This window comes from Petaurus breviceps, unplaced genomic scaffold (assembly GCF_028583685.1).
Source record: "Petaurus breviceps papuanus isolate PSGF00001 unplaced genomic scaffold, PetGlider_PUasm1.0 229, whole genome shotgun sequence".
In the NCBI taxonomy this organism is placed as follows: domain Eukaryota; kingdom Metazoa; phylum Chordata; class Mammalia; order Diprotodontia; family Petauridae; genus Petaurus; species Petaurus breviceps.
The window spans coordinates 12,508,688-12,524,994 of record NW_027185903.1 but is presented as its reverse complement, the minus strand read 5'-3'; the positions used below and the strand labels follow the sequence as shown (position 1 = coordinate 12,524,994).

The window sequence follows — 16,307 nt, the reverse complement described above, 5'->3', positions numbered from 1 at the left end:
GCAATACTTGGCTAAGTATTGTGTGGAGATATACAATATGGGGCATCCAAATTAGGGGCAGCTATTCATTTAACAAAAAGCTGGTAAGCATTACAACAAAACTTTGACTTCCTGGACTTCACAGAGTTCAGTCTCATTGGAGAGAGAAAATCAATAGAAATTTAGCATAGAAAGTCAATGACAATATAAGAAATAGCATAACAGCCCTTGTTTCTATAACTCAGTCATGGTTTACAAGGTGTTTTTTTGGACAAAAGTTCTGTGAGGTTTGTATAATTATCCCTATTACAAATGAGCAAAATGAAGCTAGGACAGTTGAATTAATGTGTCTAAGACCAAACAACTAGAAAATGTTGGGACCAGCATTAGAACACAGATCTTGACTCCAAATGCAGGACACCTAATTATATGACATTACCTTTCAGGTTCCAAATGAGTGACACAAATGTGAACAAAAGAAGTCAAAAGTGATATAGGGGGTGGCTACGTGGTGCAGTGAGTAGAGAACTGGCCCTGGAGTCAGGAGGACCCAAGTTCAAATCTGGCCTCAGATGCTTAACACTTACTCGCCATGTGACCTTGGGCAAGTCACTTAACCCCAATTGCCCTGCCCTCTCTCCTCAAAAAAGCAAAAAATACGATATAGATATCTACAATAGAAGTTAAGATGGATTAAAGACAGACAGAGACAGGGAAGGGACAGATAAAGAGAGAAAGAGAGAAACAAGAGAAAGACAGAGAGAGAGGGAAAGGAGGATGGGTGAGAGAGAGAAAGGAAGTTGGAGAGTGAGAAAGAGAGAGGGAGAAGGAGAAAGAGAGGGAGAGTGGGGAAGGAGAAAGGAGGGGAGAGAGACAGAGAGAAAGAGGGATGGAGAGAAAAAGGAAAAGATAAAGAGAGGAAAGAGAAGGGGTTATGAGTGGAAGAGAAGATGGAAAGAGGAGAAAGAGACAGAGAGACAGAGAGAGAGAGGGAGAAAGATTGAGAGAGGACACTAAGAAGATCTGTGATGGGCCTTGAAGATGGGCAATGTTTAAACATATATTGAAGAGGAGGGAAGGTATTCTCTGTAGTGGAGAACTGTGTAAACAAAAGTATAGAGGCAATAATTTGAGTAATATTTTCAAGGGACAAAAGTAGATCATGCTAGCTTGAGTACAGAATTCATGTAGGTTATGGAAGAAAGGGTTGGAAAAGTAAATTGGTGACATATTATGGGAATTTTTGAAGGCTGTACTAAGGGGTTTGGACTTTATCCTCCAGCAGTGGATAGCCATTAAGCAGAGAAGGATGCTCAAAGTAGTGTTAAGCTGATGTTATAGGTTCAAGCCAGATGGACTAGAAGTGGGAAAGACTTGAAACAGGGAGGCCAATTAGGAGACTATTATAATAACTCACAAGTGAGGGGAACGGGGCCTCTATTGAGGTGGTAGCTTTACTAATGGAAAGGCAGTGAAAGAAGCAAAGACATTAAGGGGGGAATTTTATTTGACTAGACTTAACAAGTTTATCTGGTTGGAAAGCAGAAGTATTACAGATAACTCCTGGGGCTCCTAGTCTGAGGGACTAAGATAAATGTACCTTTTCACAGAATAAGGAAGTCAGGAGAGGAAATCAGTTTTGGGAGAAGGTGATGAGCACAGTATAGACATATTGATCTACATGCCACTCACTTGCCATTTGACAATGCGAGTTATCATGTATCTTCCATTTACTCTTCATTTCAGTTACTCTGTTGGAAATAGCACTGACTCCTAAGGAGCTTTTCATTATACTACAAATTTGGAGCTCTTGTGGTATAGCAGAAAGAACTCTGGACTGGGAATCATGGGATGGTCAATAGATAGCTGGAAAGGCCTTAGAGACCATCTAGTCCAACCCTTCATTTTACAGATGAGGAAACTAAGGCCTATAGAGGTGAAATGACATGTCCAGTCTCACAAAGGGAGTGATGGCAGGGTCAGAATTTGAACCCAATTCGTCTAACACCAAATCTAAGGCTTTTTCCACTAAACCACTAGTTACTTGCCTTTCTTTGTATTTCCAGTCCATAACACAGTGTCTGACCCCTCTGGGTCTTTTGTTGACTGAAAAACTGATTTAGCTGTGTGGCCTTGGCCAATTCCCCTGGACCTGTTTCCTCATTTTGAAATGGGAGAGGAGCTTCAACTACATAAATTCAAACTTTTCTCCCAATTAAAAATCCTATGTTCTACGAATGTGTGATATTAAGGCTGCCATTGTCAGATTTGGGAGTGGGGAGGGAGGTGAGAGAAGTGGAGGGTGGTAGAATATAAAACAATCTGTGGTAGATACAAAACATCTATCCAAAGTAATTTTGCCCAGGGCTTCTCCTAAGTTTTCCATTCTATCTGAAAGTGGGCAAATTTCTCATCTTGATGAGCTCTTTGAAGTCAATAGGAACACTAAGATCAACTCTGCAGGTTATGAGAGCAAGAGGAGAAATCTGCTCCAGGTGCCAATTGAGCTCACCTAGGAAGCTCCATCGATTTTTACTAATCCTTTGAAGACTGGCTTGTTGTTTAGTCCCCAGGATCTGGGAGCGTATATGCCAGAGAGCCATATTTCCCACTCTTTGTTATCTATATTAAGCATCCTTACAAGAGACAAGCTCATCTAAGGGTCTCTGTTCTCAATGCACCATTGCAAGGGGATGAAACCTCAGCCTTCTTGCACCCTCCCACCCTCCTCAAGTAATTTGGGGACTCTGGTGGTGGGTGGCATTTGCCCAGTTATATCACTCCTCAGACAGTGACAGCCTGGATGCTTCTGAAGCCACGTTTAATTTATTCATAACGCAGCGGGCAGTTGGCTGATGACTGCAAGTTAATGTGTTTTGCTTTAATGAGATAACTGTTTGCCTCCCAGGTTTGGAGGCTTTTGCTAGTTTTATTTGTCAACCTCACCTAAGCTGGTGTGAGGAGAAATGGAGGGTTTTGAGTGAAATGGCAGCACAACTGTTGGCCAGGACAGAGAGGAAGGCCTGGCAGGCTATCTGATTGATACTCTGCTCCTTGGGCCATTTCAAGTTTCTCTGTGATCTCGGCAATTAAAGACAAGTCTTCTGGGACTAATCCTTGTGGCTAGGGGGAGCAATGTATTCAAGTCACATGCATTCCATGTGTTCGCATCTTCATTCCAATCTGTTGGAATCAAAAAGGGTCTGTAGTACAGCTCTATTCCATCTTTCCTTTTCTTTAAGAAACAAAGAAATCCAAGAGTATTTGATCCTGGGAATGGATCTTGGAAACTGAACTCCTTCCAAAGAAATAGGAAAGATGCGGCAGTTGGCCCAGGATTCCAAAGAAATGTCTCAGGTATATCCTCTGTTTTTGAGCCATTTCAGTCACTTCTTACTCTTTGTGACCACATTTGAGGTTTTCTTGACAAAGACACTGGAATGATTTGCCATTTCCTCTTCCAGCACATTCTGCAGATGAGGAACTGAGGCAAAGAGGGTTAAGTGACTTGACCAGGGTCACATAGCTAGTAAATGTCTAAGGCTGGATTTGAACTCAACCCAGCACTACAAATGCACCACCTACCTGCCCATATCCTCTGTAGGTGACCAAATAAAGCCTTATCCTTCAAATGAGGAGTCCTCTCCCCCTCTAAATCCATCCCTTTTCCCTCTTCTCTAATTACCACTCGATCTCCCCAACTGGTGGAGGATTACTTGCTACCCAATTATCCTTTCTAGTAATATATTAATGTGTAAGGAATGAGAAGAAAAAGGTAATAGCTCCATTAACACAACTAAATTGATTATATAAGCAGTCATTAACTGTGAGCTTGATAGAATTTTTTTCAAAAGCTAAAGGTTAATCTAACAGGATTTCTAGCCCGTTTTTCCAACCAATTTTACTGTGATAATGGTTCTGACCTCCACCTACCACAGGTCTGTGTGGGTGGGCAAGTCGTTTATCATTAAAAGCTCACTTCAACTGTGGAGTAGTTAGAGAGCACCCCCACCGAAGGAAGGCCTCTTTAGGTTCAGAATCAAGCAATTATATAGTTAATTTAGCATTTATCTGGAAGGCTGGCTTCAGAATCAAAAGGCTGTTCAGGCTAAACTAGCACTTACTCTTTCCATGGGGAGTTTTGCACAGGCTTCATGTGCCAGCGTGAAACACCTCTGTGAAGCTTGTTTTAGAAGTGACTAGTCAAGCCAGATCACAGTCAAATCAGTATTTTTTTTTCCTTTGTATGAACTGCCTGCTGGAGAGATGCCAGGCTTTCCATTATTGGTTAATTGCTTTAGGCTGAAAGCAACTGGGTACTTCACCTTCTCAGATCCAGGTAGCCTTAAATTAGCCTGCAAAGTATAATTTTCCAGTAAGAAAGAACTCTAGGACATCCTCAAGGTAGGCCAATCCATTTATTAAGTGCCTGTTGTGTGCAACAAATCACTTTCTATCAGAATGACCTCAGGGAGTTACCTTTATCTCCTTGGGCTCATATTCCTCATACAGGCAAAGGGGTTTGGAATAGAGGACCTACAAGGTCCTTTCTAGTTCTAAATCGATGATCCTATGCCCTTCAAATAAAAGCACATGCTCATGCACATGCACGCACACACACACACACACACACACACACACACACACACACACATCCCTGCCCTCAAGAAGCTCACATTTTACTAAGGGAAACAAGTAAAGTATAGACAAGATCATTTAAGAAGGGAGAGTGAACTGATAATATTAGGGAAATCAGAAGTTTCACAACTTGAATCCTTCCATTCTCCTAAATCTCTTTAGATTTGAAATTCTTAGAGGCATTCTTTCCCTTCCAAAGAAGAATCTTTTTGTAAAAAAGTAAATGTTTATTGCCATCTTCTGTCTTATATCACCTGTGTTTCTCATTGTATTCTGCTTTCTCCTTCCTTCCAGGGAGTCACCCCTTATACTAAAGTATGAAAGGGGGAAAGAAGTTTTCCATGAGACTAAATAACATAGCAAAAGGGCTGATATTCTATGCAATACCCAACACTCTCACTTCAGCAAAAGAGTAGGGGAAGTATCATTTCCTTTCTCTTCCTTGGGAGCTTGCTTGGTCATTAAAATTTCAGTTTTTGTCTTATTGTAATTTTTTGTTGTTCTTAGTATCTTTCTTCTCTTGGTATCAGTTGATATAAGTATTTCCATGCTTCCTTATATTCATCATGCTTGTCGTTTCTTAAAGCAAATTTCTGCACATTCATGGACCACAGCTTATTGATGATCATCTTCTTTTTTTTCAGTTCTTTGCTATCAAAGACAGTGTTGCTATAAATATTTTGGTTTGTATTGGGCATTTCTTTTTGTCCTTAACCTCCTCGGGGCATTTATGGGATGCTCAGGGAGGGTGAGCACCTCTGCTGTGAGGCACTGCTGAGCCTTTTTTCAGGGCTTTGGGGTCCGCCTTTTACCCTGCTTCACCTTGATTCCAAGAAGATGTATCATGCCCAGTGGGCACACCCTGGTAAAGCCACCTGGGCAGGTTGAGGGAAACCAACCAGCCTCAAACCCATCTGTGAGGTAGGGGGGATGTCTATGCCAAGAATGGGAAAACTTCCTCTAGCAGATAGGAGCACTTTATTTTGACAGCCATGAAAGCTGCTGAAGCAGGTGGAATATTTAGAGCTTGGTCAGACTTTGAAGAGGTCAAGGTCATCCGCTGTATCCCAGGACATTACCAGACATCTTGCCTTTTGTCTTGCCATTGGACTTTGATGATTCTGGAAGAGAGAGTGAAGCTGATGACTTTTCTCAACTCTGCCTCTTAAATCTAATTCACTCTTAAGTCAAGACATCACCCTATGATGTCATTGGTCCTCTTTGAAAATGAAGGACAAGCAACAATTTAGCTATGTAATCTCTGGGTCCGAGGTTATGGATAATTTAGTCATTTTCTCAAAGAAGAAATTAGACCTTTTTATCTTTTTCTTCAATCACTCTGTATCAACACAAATCAACCTTGGTTTTTTTGTTTGTTTTTGCTTTAATTTTTTAAGTACTATACTTAGGAGTATCTCAAAGCAAGTATCAGCAAGGGAGCAATGTGGTGTGATGAAAGGCAACTTACCCAGTTCTGGTCTTGGTTCTTTCACTAAAATAGTTGTATTTCTCTACATAGGGCTAGTTATTCCATCTCTATGGATCTCAGTTTCCTCATCTGTAGAAGGAAAAGGCTGGGCACTAGTAGATCCTCCAAGTCAATCTATCCACAGGCATTAATTAGGCACCTAGTGCCTCACGGGACTAGCACCAAAGAGAGACAGTTTGATTCTCTTAAAAGTTCCCTAGCTTATTCCTTGGCTTTTCCAGTTAGCTAGACACCTGAAGTATTTGATTAGATGTAGACAAGTGCAGAGAGATATCTCAACAATAGCATCTGTTACCCTCCAGCTGCTGCCTTGGGTTTTTTGCTGGGAAACTGAGCAGCAGGACTTGGCCCAAGAATCCCCAAATGAGACAAACCTTTGGGTTCCTCCTTTCTGTAGTACCTCCCTCACTAGGTATTTTTCATGAGGATCTTAAAATACTGAAAAGCAGTTTAAGAAGCTCTCTGATTTTTTTTGGCAGGGTGGGGAAGGCAGTATGTTTTTTTCTTCTAAAAAATAAAAAACATTAAGCAAATTTTAAAAAGTCTAGGAATACTAGTAGAAAGAATGAACCAATCTCTACTCCTAAAGAATTTATATTCCAATGGGGGAGAAAAGAAATACACATATTAAATATACAGGATAAGCATAAAGTAAATAAATACAAATATATACAAAACATTTAAATATATGGTAGTTTGGAAGGAGGGCACTAGTAGTTGCGCATCAGGAAAGAATTTGTGCAGAAGGTAATACCTGAGTTGCAGTTTAAAGTAAAGGAAGGACTATAGAAGATGGAAGGACAGAGGGCATCCAGGCATGGGGGATGATATTGATGAATCTGTGATTTCTCACTGCATTTTATTTGACTGTGCAGATGATGTAGTTTAACAAAAGAAACTTGAAGGATTTAAAGCTTTATGTATGTATTTATGTATTTATTTTTGCTTGGTGAACTTTGGCATGAGTTGACATTTCCTCTTGGATTGCTAGATGCCGTTTGTTCTTCTCTGGCTCACTAGGCAAAGTTGGCAGAACCAGAGTGTCCCAGTAGGCACCATTCCTGTGGTAGGCAACAGGAGGCTTTGATTTATGTTCAGTTGCTTAATGAGCGACCCTGAAAATAGGTTATAAATAAATCGGTACTTGAAAATAGTCTGTCACCAAAAATTACTCTCCACGATGCTATAAACCAGCCTTGTTAGGAATTCAGCCTGCAGGATGTTGGAGTCAAAAATCAAAATTAACCTTCCCTTTGGTCTACTGTGCCCAGCATTTTAATCTAAAGCTTGAGGTTTCCATGGAGTGCCGTGGGTTTGGATTCTTTTCAGTGGAGAATGGATGTTTTTGGCCCTCTGCCCAGAGAAGGCCTTACATGCAGGGCCCCACCCAGGTGCTGCCAGCTGTCTGTCTGCAAGGTGTCTGAGAAAGAAACACTCAGCTTTCCTTTCTGAAGCTTCATTATTGGAGCATTAACCAACTATGGAGAGAATACTAGATGACAGCAGGACGATCTGGATTCAGATCCCATATTTTTAACTGTATGATCATTGGCAAAATGCTTCATCTCCCTCAACCTCAGTTTCCACTTCTCTGATAAGGGGAAAATAATTTAATCTGCAGTGCCTCCTTCACTATGTTTTTGTGAGGCTTGACTGACTGAGATAATTTATATAATGTGCTCTACAAATGTTAGCTCTTTTTAGTCACCACACATCCTTAAATGGTATTTAAAGACATGCTGTGACGGGGTGGCTAGGTGATTCAGTGAATAGAGCACTGGCCCTGGAGTCAGGAGGACCTGAGGTCAAATCTGGCCTCAGACACTTAACACTTACTAGCCGTGTGACCTCAGGCAAGTCACTTAAGCCCAATTGTGACTTAAGTCACTTAAGCCTTCCACCCTCCAAAAAGACCAGAAAAAGAAAAGCCAAAAAAATAAAGACATGCTATATATGTATACAACACACACACACAGACACACACACACACACACACACACACACAGACATTTTAATCCCAAAAGGGATAAAAACAAACAAAAAAGGAAATAACAGTTAATAGATACACATCTTTAGGTTATACTTTGTAGATAGTTGCAGGGGTGGGGAACCTGCAGCCTCGAAGCCACATGTGGCCCTCTAGGTCCTCAGGTATGACCCTTTGACTGAATCCCTTAAGGGGATTTGTTCTGTGAAGTTTGGATTCAGTCAAAGAGCCACGCTGGAGGACATCAAGGGCCACATGTGGCCTCAAGGCCACAGGTTACCCATCCCTAATTTAGTATTTGGCAATGACATGTTGATTCTGGGTTTGAGTGCACAAACAGTTAATAAAAAATATTAAAGGAAGAGCTTCAGTCCATGCTGAATAGTACCTATTTGAAATGGAACCGGGGATTTTAGTATTCATTGTTATTAGTACTCTTATCTACAGCTATGGAACAGACAATTAAAATGTGGCCTTGTTTATTAATTCATATATTTATTAATTTTGATTAACTTGCCAACATGTAAAACAGATTAACCAGTGACAGAGCTCCACAGTAATTTGTTTAAATAACAAGGACACAATAAGAGGAAATAAATTTTCACTTCAGCAGGAGGAATTTAATTTCTATATAATCTATCCCTGACTTCTTACAGTGCCTCATTGTAGGTTATGGAGGTGACCCTGAGGTCACCAAAAGCTATGCCAACAGCATATAAATGCAAGTAGGTTTTACCAAGCTGCAAAAGTCTTCTAGAACAGCTCAGCAATAGACTGGATGTCTATTGTCCAGAGATCATCCCAGTTGAATTCATTATCTGGCCTCCTTGGTGTTTCTTGCACAAGACACTCCATCTCCTAATGAAACATTTTCATTGGCTGTCCCCAGTGGAAATTCCTGGATCTTTCTCATCCTCATCTCTGATTCCTGACTTCCCTGGCTTCCTTTTAAGTCTCAGCTAAAACCCTGCCTTCTCTGACAAGCCTTTCCTGGTCCTCCTTCATCTTCCTGCCTTCCCTCTGAGTCTTTCCCCAATTTACTCTGAATATAGTTTGTTTGTTGGTAGGTGTTTGCATGTTGTCTCCCTCATTGGACTCTGAGTTCTTTGAGAGCAGAGACTGGTTTTAGTTCTGGTCTTTCTTTGTGCCTCCAACTCATAGAAGGACTGTCATAAATACTTGGTGACTAACTGACTGACTCTGGGGATAATATCCCCTCCTCACCCCAGATTTAGCATTTCATGAAGACCAACTACTTTGGTAGAGAGGTTGCAATTCTGAATAGTGGTAGGGAGCACATACTGACAGTCATATTTGTCCTTGAAGTAATTAAAAATAAAAATAGGTCATCTGATATTTATGTAGGGTGTTAAGTTTGCCAGATACTTGTGCTATGCACTCTTATTTGAGCCTTTCAACAGCCCTGTAGGGTAGGAGTTACAGGTATTGTTATCCTCATTTTAAGGATGAGGGAACTGTGACACAGAGAGGTTTTGGGTTCTGTCTCAGGTAAGTGCCTGAGCAGGGGCAGTCTTTAAATATTTCATTGTTCAGAGATGAAATTGACATTTCTACATAGATGATGTCTGTATAGATAGACATTTCTGTATAGATAATGTACAGATAATGTAGACAGGCACTGAGAAGTTCCTTCCTGCCCAAAAATATAACCTAATAACATTAGAATATTTAATATAACAATATTTATTATAGGTAATATTTACATAAAATATTCTGTTTTGGTATGGAAAATTTCATAGTTAGTATTTTTTCCTTTTATAATTAATGAGAATATTAAAGGGAGAGCTTAAACCCATGCTGGATTTCTGCTCTTTGGTGATATTTGATGAAAATATCAAATATTCTTAGGAGGATGGACATTCAGCAGACACTGTTAAGAGATGGAGGTTTCATGACGGACCCTAGAGTGGCTTATGAAGTTTTCCCTGTGTACCATGCTTTTGGTAACCACATTTTCTTTAAAAAGTTATTTTTAAAAAAATTTAGAACATCTTTTGTGTTTATATCCCTTCCCCACCCCCATCCCCCAATATATCCCTCTTTGCCTCATAGTCCAGGGAACTAGCTCTTAAAACAAAGGAGAAAAAAAGAAAAAAAAACTTAAAAGTAACTAAAAGACCAATCAAGGCTGAATATGTGTGTATATGTATATATGTATGCATACACATATACATATGTTTATAGCATGGATCTGTTAGTTCATAAATGATATCTAATCTCTTGCATAATTCTGGCCACCTGATTTTGACTTTCTATGTAGCAGATATGTGCTAAGTTTTTGCTACCCATGGGTGATGGGTTATACAGTTTCTACCATTGTTTTACATCATCTTCATTGTTCAATAAATATAAGTTCTTTAAGGACAACTTTTCTGTGATTTCTGATAGTGATGACCTGATATTGAATTACTATTATAAAGCCTATAAATTTCTAGAAAAAAATCCTCATTATAATCATTTATTTGACTCTTCTTTGAAAGCACATTATTGATTAAATTAATATGCATGCTATTAATGACATTATTACTAATAATAGCTTTTATACCTATTTTATGCAATCCATAAAACAACCCTAAGAGGCAAATCAGGCAAATATTGTTGTCAGTATGCTACAGAAGAGAAAACTGAGAGAAGTTAAATGACTTTCCCAAGGTTACACATCTAGCAAATGACAGAAATGGAATTTTAAGGCAAGTAGAATGGTCCTTCTTCTGTCCCACCATTCAGCAACCTTGACTACATTGATGCATCCCCAGTCTCTTGTTTAGTTTCCCTATGGACAAAGACCCACCTTTGTTGTAAGACTTTTTGACCTTTGCAGTTCTTTAGGCATGTAATTGGTGACTGAAACAGAGTCCTTCCAGATGAGGTCACTGGTTTTATGTCCCCATTCTAGTTTGTTACAGGAGACCTCTCACAGAGGGAGAGCATTCTGTAAATATGTCTAATGTAAAAACAAGCATCAATTAAACTTCAAAAAAAGCAAAATTAAGCCTACTGAGTATGTGTGGCTTTTTAGAAACCATGGTCCCACCTGCTGATCATTTTGGGGGCCAGATCTATAATTACATTGATATAGGATACTTCTATTGTGCAAATTACCTTTGCCAAAGTAATTGCCAACTGTTCTGCAATTTGCTGTCCTAGAGAGTTGTCTGGGGTCACTGAATGATGCCAAGAGTCACATAAGCAATATAGAACAGAAACAGGACTTGAATGTAAATATTCTTGACTCAGACACTAACTCTATCTCCTCTGATATGCTGCTCCTCAGCATCCTTAGATGAAACCTAAGATAGAAACTATTATTTTTTCTTATTTAATACCTTATTTTTTCCTAATTACATGTAAAAACAATTTTAACATCCTTTTTCAAAAATTCTCTACCTCCCTCCTTTTCCCCCTTCCCATTGAGAAAAGCAAGCAATTTGACATAGGTTATACATGTGTAGTCATAAAAAACTTTTCCATTATAAGTCATTTCTATATGTCATTTATTTATTTAATTTTAGTTTACAACATTTAGTTCCACAATCCCTTGAGTTTCAAATTTTCTCCCCTTTCTTCCCCCCCACCCATGCAGGCATGTAATCAAATATAGGTTTTATGGATACCTTCACATTAAACATTAGTCAAGTTGTAAAGAAGGATTATAACCAATGGAGTGAACAATGAGAAAGAAGGGACAAAACAAAACACAAAAGAGAGCTGCTTATTATTTCTTAAAGCACAGCAGTATTCCATCACAATCATATAGAACAACTTGTTCAGTCATTCCCCAGATGATGGACATCCCCTCAATTTCCAATTCTTTGCCAGCACAAAAAGAGCTGCTATAAATATTTTTGTACATATAGGTCCTCTTACTTTTTGTTTCTTATTGTTTTGGGATACAGACCTAGTAGTGGCATTGTTTGGTCAATGGGTATGCATGGTTTGCCCTTTGGGCACAGTTCCAAATTGTTCTCCAGAATGGTTGAATCAGTATACAACTTCACCAATAGTACATTAGTGTTTTAATTTTCCCTCATCCTCTTATCAGCAGAAGGGGATGTTGGAGGCTTCTGAGGAGACCCTGTGATCTTTGGGCTCCAGAGTTTACCTGGCAATTGTCTCAGGAGCCATGGCACCAACTATGGGCACTCATTTTGACACAGGGTAGTCTGAGACCATATATGTTACTACTTTAGGGCTATAATAAGGGTCAGCATGCCATAGTGGATAGAGAATGGGACTAATAGTCAGGGAGAACTGGGTTTAAGCTCCACCTGTGACACATACTTTCTGTACAACTCTTGGTGAATCACTTAACTTCTCAGTCTCCTTGTCAACTCTCAAGTACTACAAGTTGAGAAGGTCAATACATCTGTATTGATGAAGGAAATTCTTTATGGGGAAATCCCTGTTCTGGAGTTTGAGATCTGGTTTTGCTTTTTACCAACCTTGAGGCACAGACCAAGTTCCTTTAATTCTCTGAACCTCTATTCTTTCAAATGAGGAGTTTGGATGAAATGGTCTCCAGCATCATGAATATTCTAGGCTCCTATAAAGTCTACTTAGGAGGCCCCTAAAAGGAGACCTACCATCCATGTGGGCCTGGCAGTGACCATATCTAAGGTTGGACAGCTGGGGTCATAGTGCATGTACATATTTCAACCATATAATTAATTCCAGGAGCCAGCGATTTAGAATTCATTGCTTTGAGCAATTAAATAAACATAATAAATATTCAGAAAGAAATTCACAGTGTTAGATCTTAGAAGAGACCTTAGAAATTATTGAGTCCAACTCCCTCATCTTTTAAAAAATATTTTACTTTTCCCCAATTACATGTAAAAACACTTTTTAATATTCATTGTTTTCTTTTTATAAGTTTTGAGTTCCAAATTCTGACCCACCCTCCCTCCCTTGCCCTCTCCCTGAGAGGATAAGCAATCTGATATACATGTGTAATTATGTAAAACATTTCCATATTAGTCATTTTGTGCAAGGAGAGAGAGAGATAAAGAGAGAGAGGAAGTAAGGAAAGAAGGAACGAACGAACGAAGGAAGGAAAAGAAAATGCTTCCATATCTATTCAGACAACATCAATTCTTTCTCTGGAGGCAGATAACATTTTTCATCATGAGTCCTCTTGGATTGCCTTGAATCATCCATTGAATTGCTGAGAATAGTTGTCATTCACAGTTGATCATCAGAGAACTTTGTTGTTACTATGTATAATGCTTTCCTGATTCTGCTCACTTCACTTTCCATCAGTTCATGTAAGTCATTCCAGGATTTTTTGAAATTATACACTTTGTTATTTCTTATAACACAATAATATTCCTTTACAATCATATACCAGAACTTGTTCAGCCATTCCCCAGTTGATGGTCATTCCCTCAATTTCTAATCTTTGGCCACCACAAAAAAGAATTGTTACAAATATTTTGTACCAATAAATTATTTTTCCCTTTTAAAAAAATCTCTTTGCCTACCCCCTTATCTTAAATATCAGGAAAACAAGTCTCATAGAGGTTGAGTGATTTGTCCAGGGTCACACCGTGTATTAATGGCAGATCTGGGACAAAGGTCCAAGTCTCTTGACAATCAGTCCAGTTTATTTTCTATTACCTCATTCTATCTACTTGAATGTGACCATGAACAATTTATTTTACCTTACCTTTTTGTCTGAGATACTCAGGGTGTCTGATTCTTTTGTTCCTGAGTATCTCTGCAAGTCAGGTAGGAATAGAGAGAACATTTCTGGAAATTTTGAAGCCAAGTCAGGAAGGAGGAGGAAGCTAAAAGGAAAGAAATTTCTTTGTAGGAAAAATCCTTGACATTTTGAGAACATTGAAATATATGCAATACTTATCTTTTTTAGTGCCCTTGAGTTGAGGAATATAAAAATATATTAGTTATAAATTAGTCTGCAAGTAAAATGACCTAGTTTGTAGAGTTAGAGAAGGGAAGGTCTGAGGAGAAAACAGAAAAAAATATCTTGAGAAATTTATTTTTCCCATTAAAACAAAGTCCTTGGAAATAATTTTTTTTCCGAATTATTTTTTTCTAAAATTTTCCTTGAGTGGAGGATAATTTTATTGATCAAGTTTTACAATGATACTACCATTAATTTGTTTGTATAACTTTCACAGAGTTTTCACACACATCATTTAAGGCCTAGCTCTAGTCCTTCTTCCTCTATGAGGAAGCCCACACCTGTCTCTTCATTTACACAACTGTTATACCCCTTTTAGTCCATATGAGCTCCTACCTATACATGGTCTTTGCTTTTTTGTTCTCAGAATTCTTTTTTTAAAATATAGAACGCTTCATGAATTTGTGTGTCATCCTTGCACAGGGGCCATGCTAATCTTCTCTGTATCATTCCAGTTTTAGTATATGTGCTGCCAAAGCAAGCACTGTTCTCAGAATTCTTGTGAGGGAGCAGGCCAGGTTTTATCATCCCATTTCAAAGATAAGGAAACTGAGGTTCAGAGAAAAGACTCACTTGGTAAATAGCAAAGTCTCTGTCTTCTGACTTTAAGCTCATTCTTTTCCTATAACATCACTCTTTTAACCCTTTCACACAGAGTTAAAGTGGTTGCTCAAGTTCATTTAGTGAATCCATAGTAGAACTAGTATTCATCCTTAAGCCTCCTCTTTGCAGTTCATTATGCTCTCATTCATACAACAAGTATCAGTTAAGCCTCTGTTGTATGCATGGTATTATGCTAAAGTTTCAATTCTGGATGATACAAAAATGAATATGATATTCGGTCCCTACCTTCATCTGTCTTACAATTTTGTAGGAAGTATAAGACAGATAGACTAGAGCAGGGGTGGGAATATGTGACCTCCTAGGTCCTTGACTGCATCCTTTTGACTGAGTCCAAGTTTTACGAACAAATCTTTTCATTAAGGGGATTTGTTCTATGAAGTTTGGATTCGCTCAAAAGGCCTCACTTGAGGAACTAGAGGGCCACATTTGACCTCGAGGCTGCAGGTGCCTCACTCCTGGACTAGACTATGTCTAAAGGAAGGTGAACAGCATGGTGATGGAAAAGGAGACCATGGTATAAGAGAATCATTTGAAAGTATTTACTGATGCTTAGTTGAAAGGAAAGAAGAAACAAGGAGACACTAGCTGAAGTAGGAGGTAAGGTTTTACTTTAGTAAACATGAGATCAGGCTAGAAATATGAATTTTGAAGTAATTTGCTTAAAGATGTAAGTTGAAATCACAAGTTTGAATTAGAAGATCAAGGGAGAGAGTATAGAGAAGGGGAAAAAGAGCTGACTAAGGCTTATATTTCTCATAGCTTTTCCCACCTGATGGTATATTTCTTCTCTTTTTAAAAAATTAACTTATTTCTTTTTAGTTTTCAACATTCATTTCCACAAGATTTTGAGTTTCAAATTTTCTCACCCCTCTCTCCCCTCCCCCCATTCCAAGATGGTGTGTATTCTAAATACTGCTTCCCCCAGTCTGCCCTCCCTTCTATCACAACCCCCCCCATCCCCTTCCCATTTATTTTCTTATAGGGCAAGACAGATTTCTCTACCCCATTGCCTGTATATCTTATTTTCCAGTTGCATATCAAAACAATTTTTAACATTTGTTTTTAAAACTTTGAGTTACAAATTCTCTCTTCTTCCCCCCCTCACCCTCATTGAGAAGACAAGCAATTCAATATAGATTATACATGTGTAGTTATGCAAAACACTTCCACAACAGTCATGTTGTGAAAGACTAACTATATTTCCCTCCATCCTATCCCACCCCCCCACTCATTCTATTTTCTCCTTTGACCCTCTCTCTTTTCAAAAGTGCTTCTGACTACCCCCTCCCCCAATCTGTGTCCCTTCTATTATCTCCCCTTTTACTTCCTTCCCCCCTTACTTTCCTATAGGGTAAGATACCCAATTGAGTGTGTATGTTATTCCCTCCTTGATCCAAATTCAATGAGAGTAAGGTTCACTCATTCCCTCTTACCTCTCCCATCTTCCCCTAAATTGTGAAACTTTTTTCTTGACTCTTTAATGTGAGATAATTTAACCTGTTCTATCTCTCTTTCTTCTGTTCTCAATATATTACTCTCTCACCCCTTAAATTTATTTTTTAGATATCATCCCTTCATATTCAACTTACCCTGTGCCACCTATCTATCTATCTATCTATCTATCTATCTATCTATCTATCTATCTA

General features: G+C 38.9%; 1 protein-coding gene and 1 non-coding gene across 2 annotated transcripts in view; one reads left to right on the top strand and one right to left on the bottom strand.

Moving 5' to 3' along the window:
• PLCXD3 (phosphatidylinositol specific phospholipase C X domain containing 3) overlaps positions 1 to 16,307 on the top strand; it is a 259,314-nt gene that overhangs the window by 83,164 nt on the left and 159,843 nt on the right. The gene's annotated exons all lie outside the window — the stretch shown is intronic.
• LOC138167607 (U6 spliceosomal RNA) lies at positions 14,416 to 14,522 on the bottom strand. The gene has a single exon (XR_011169934.1). It is a non-coding gene; the product is annotated as a U6 spliceosomal RNA (small nuclear RNA).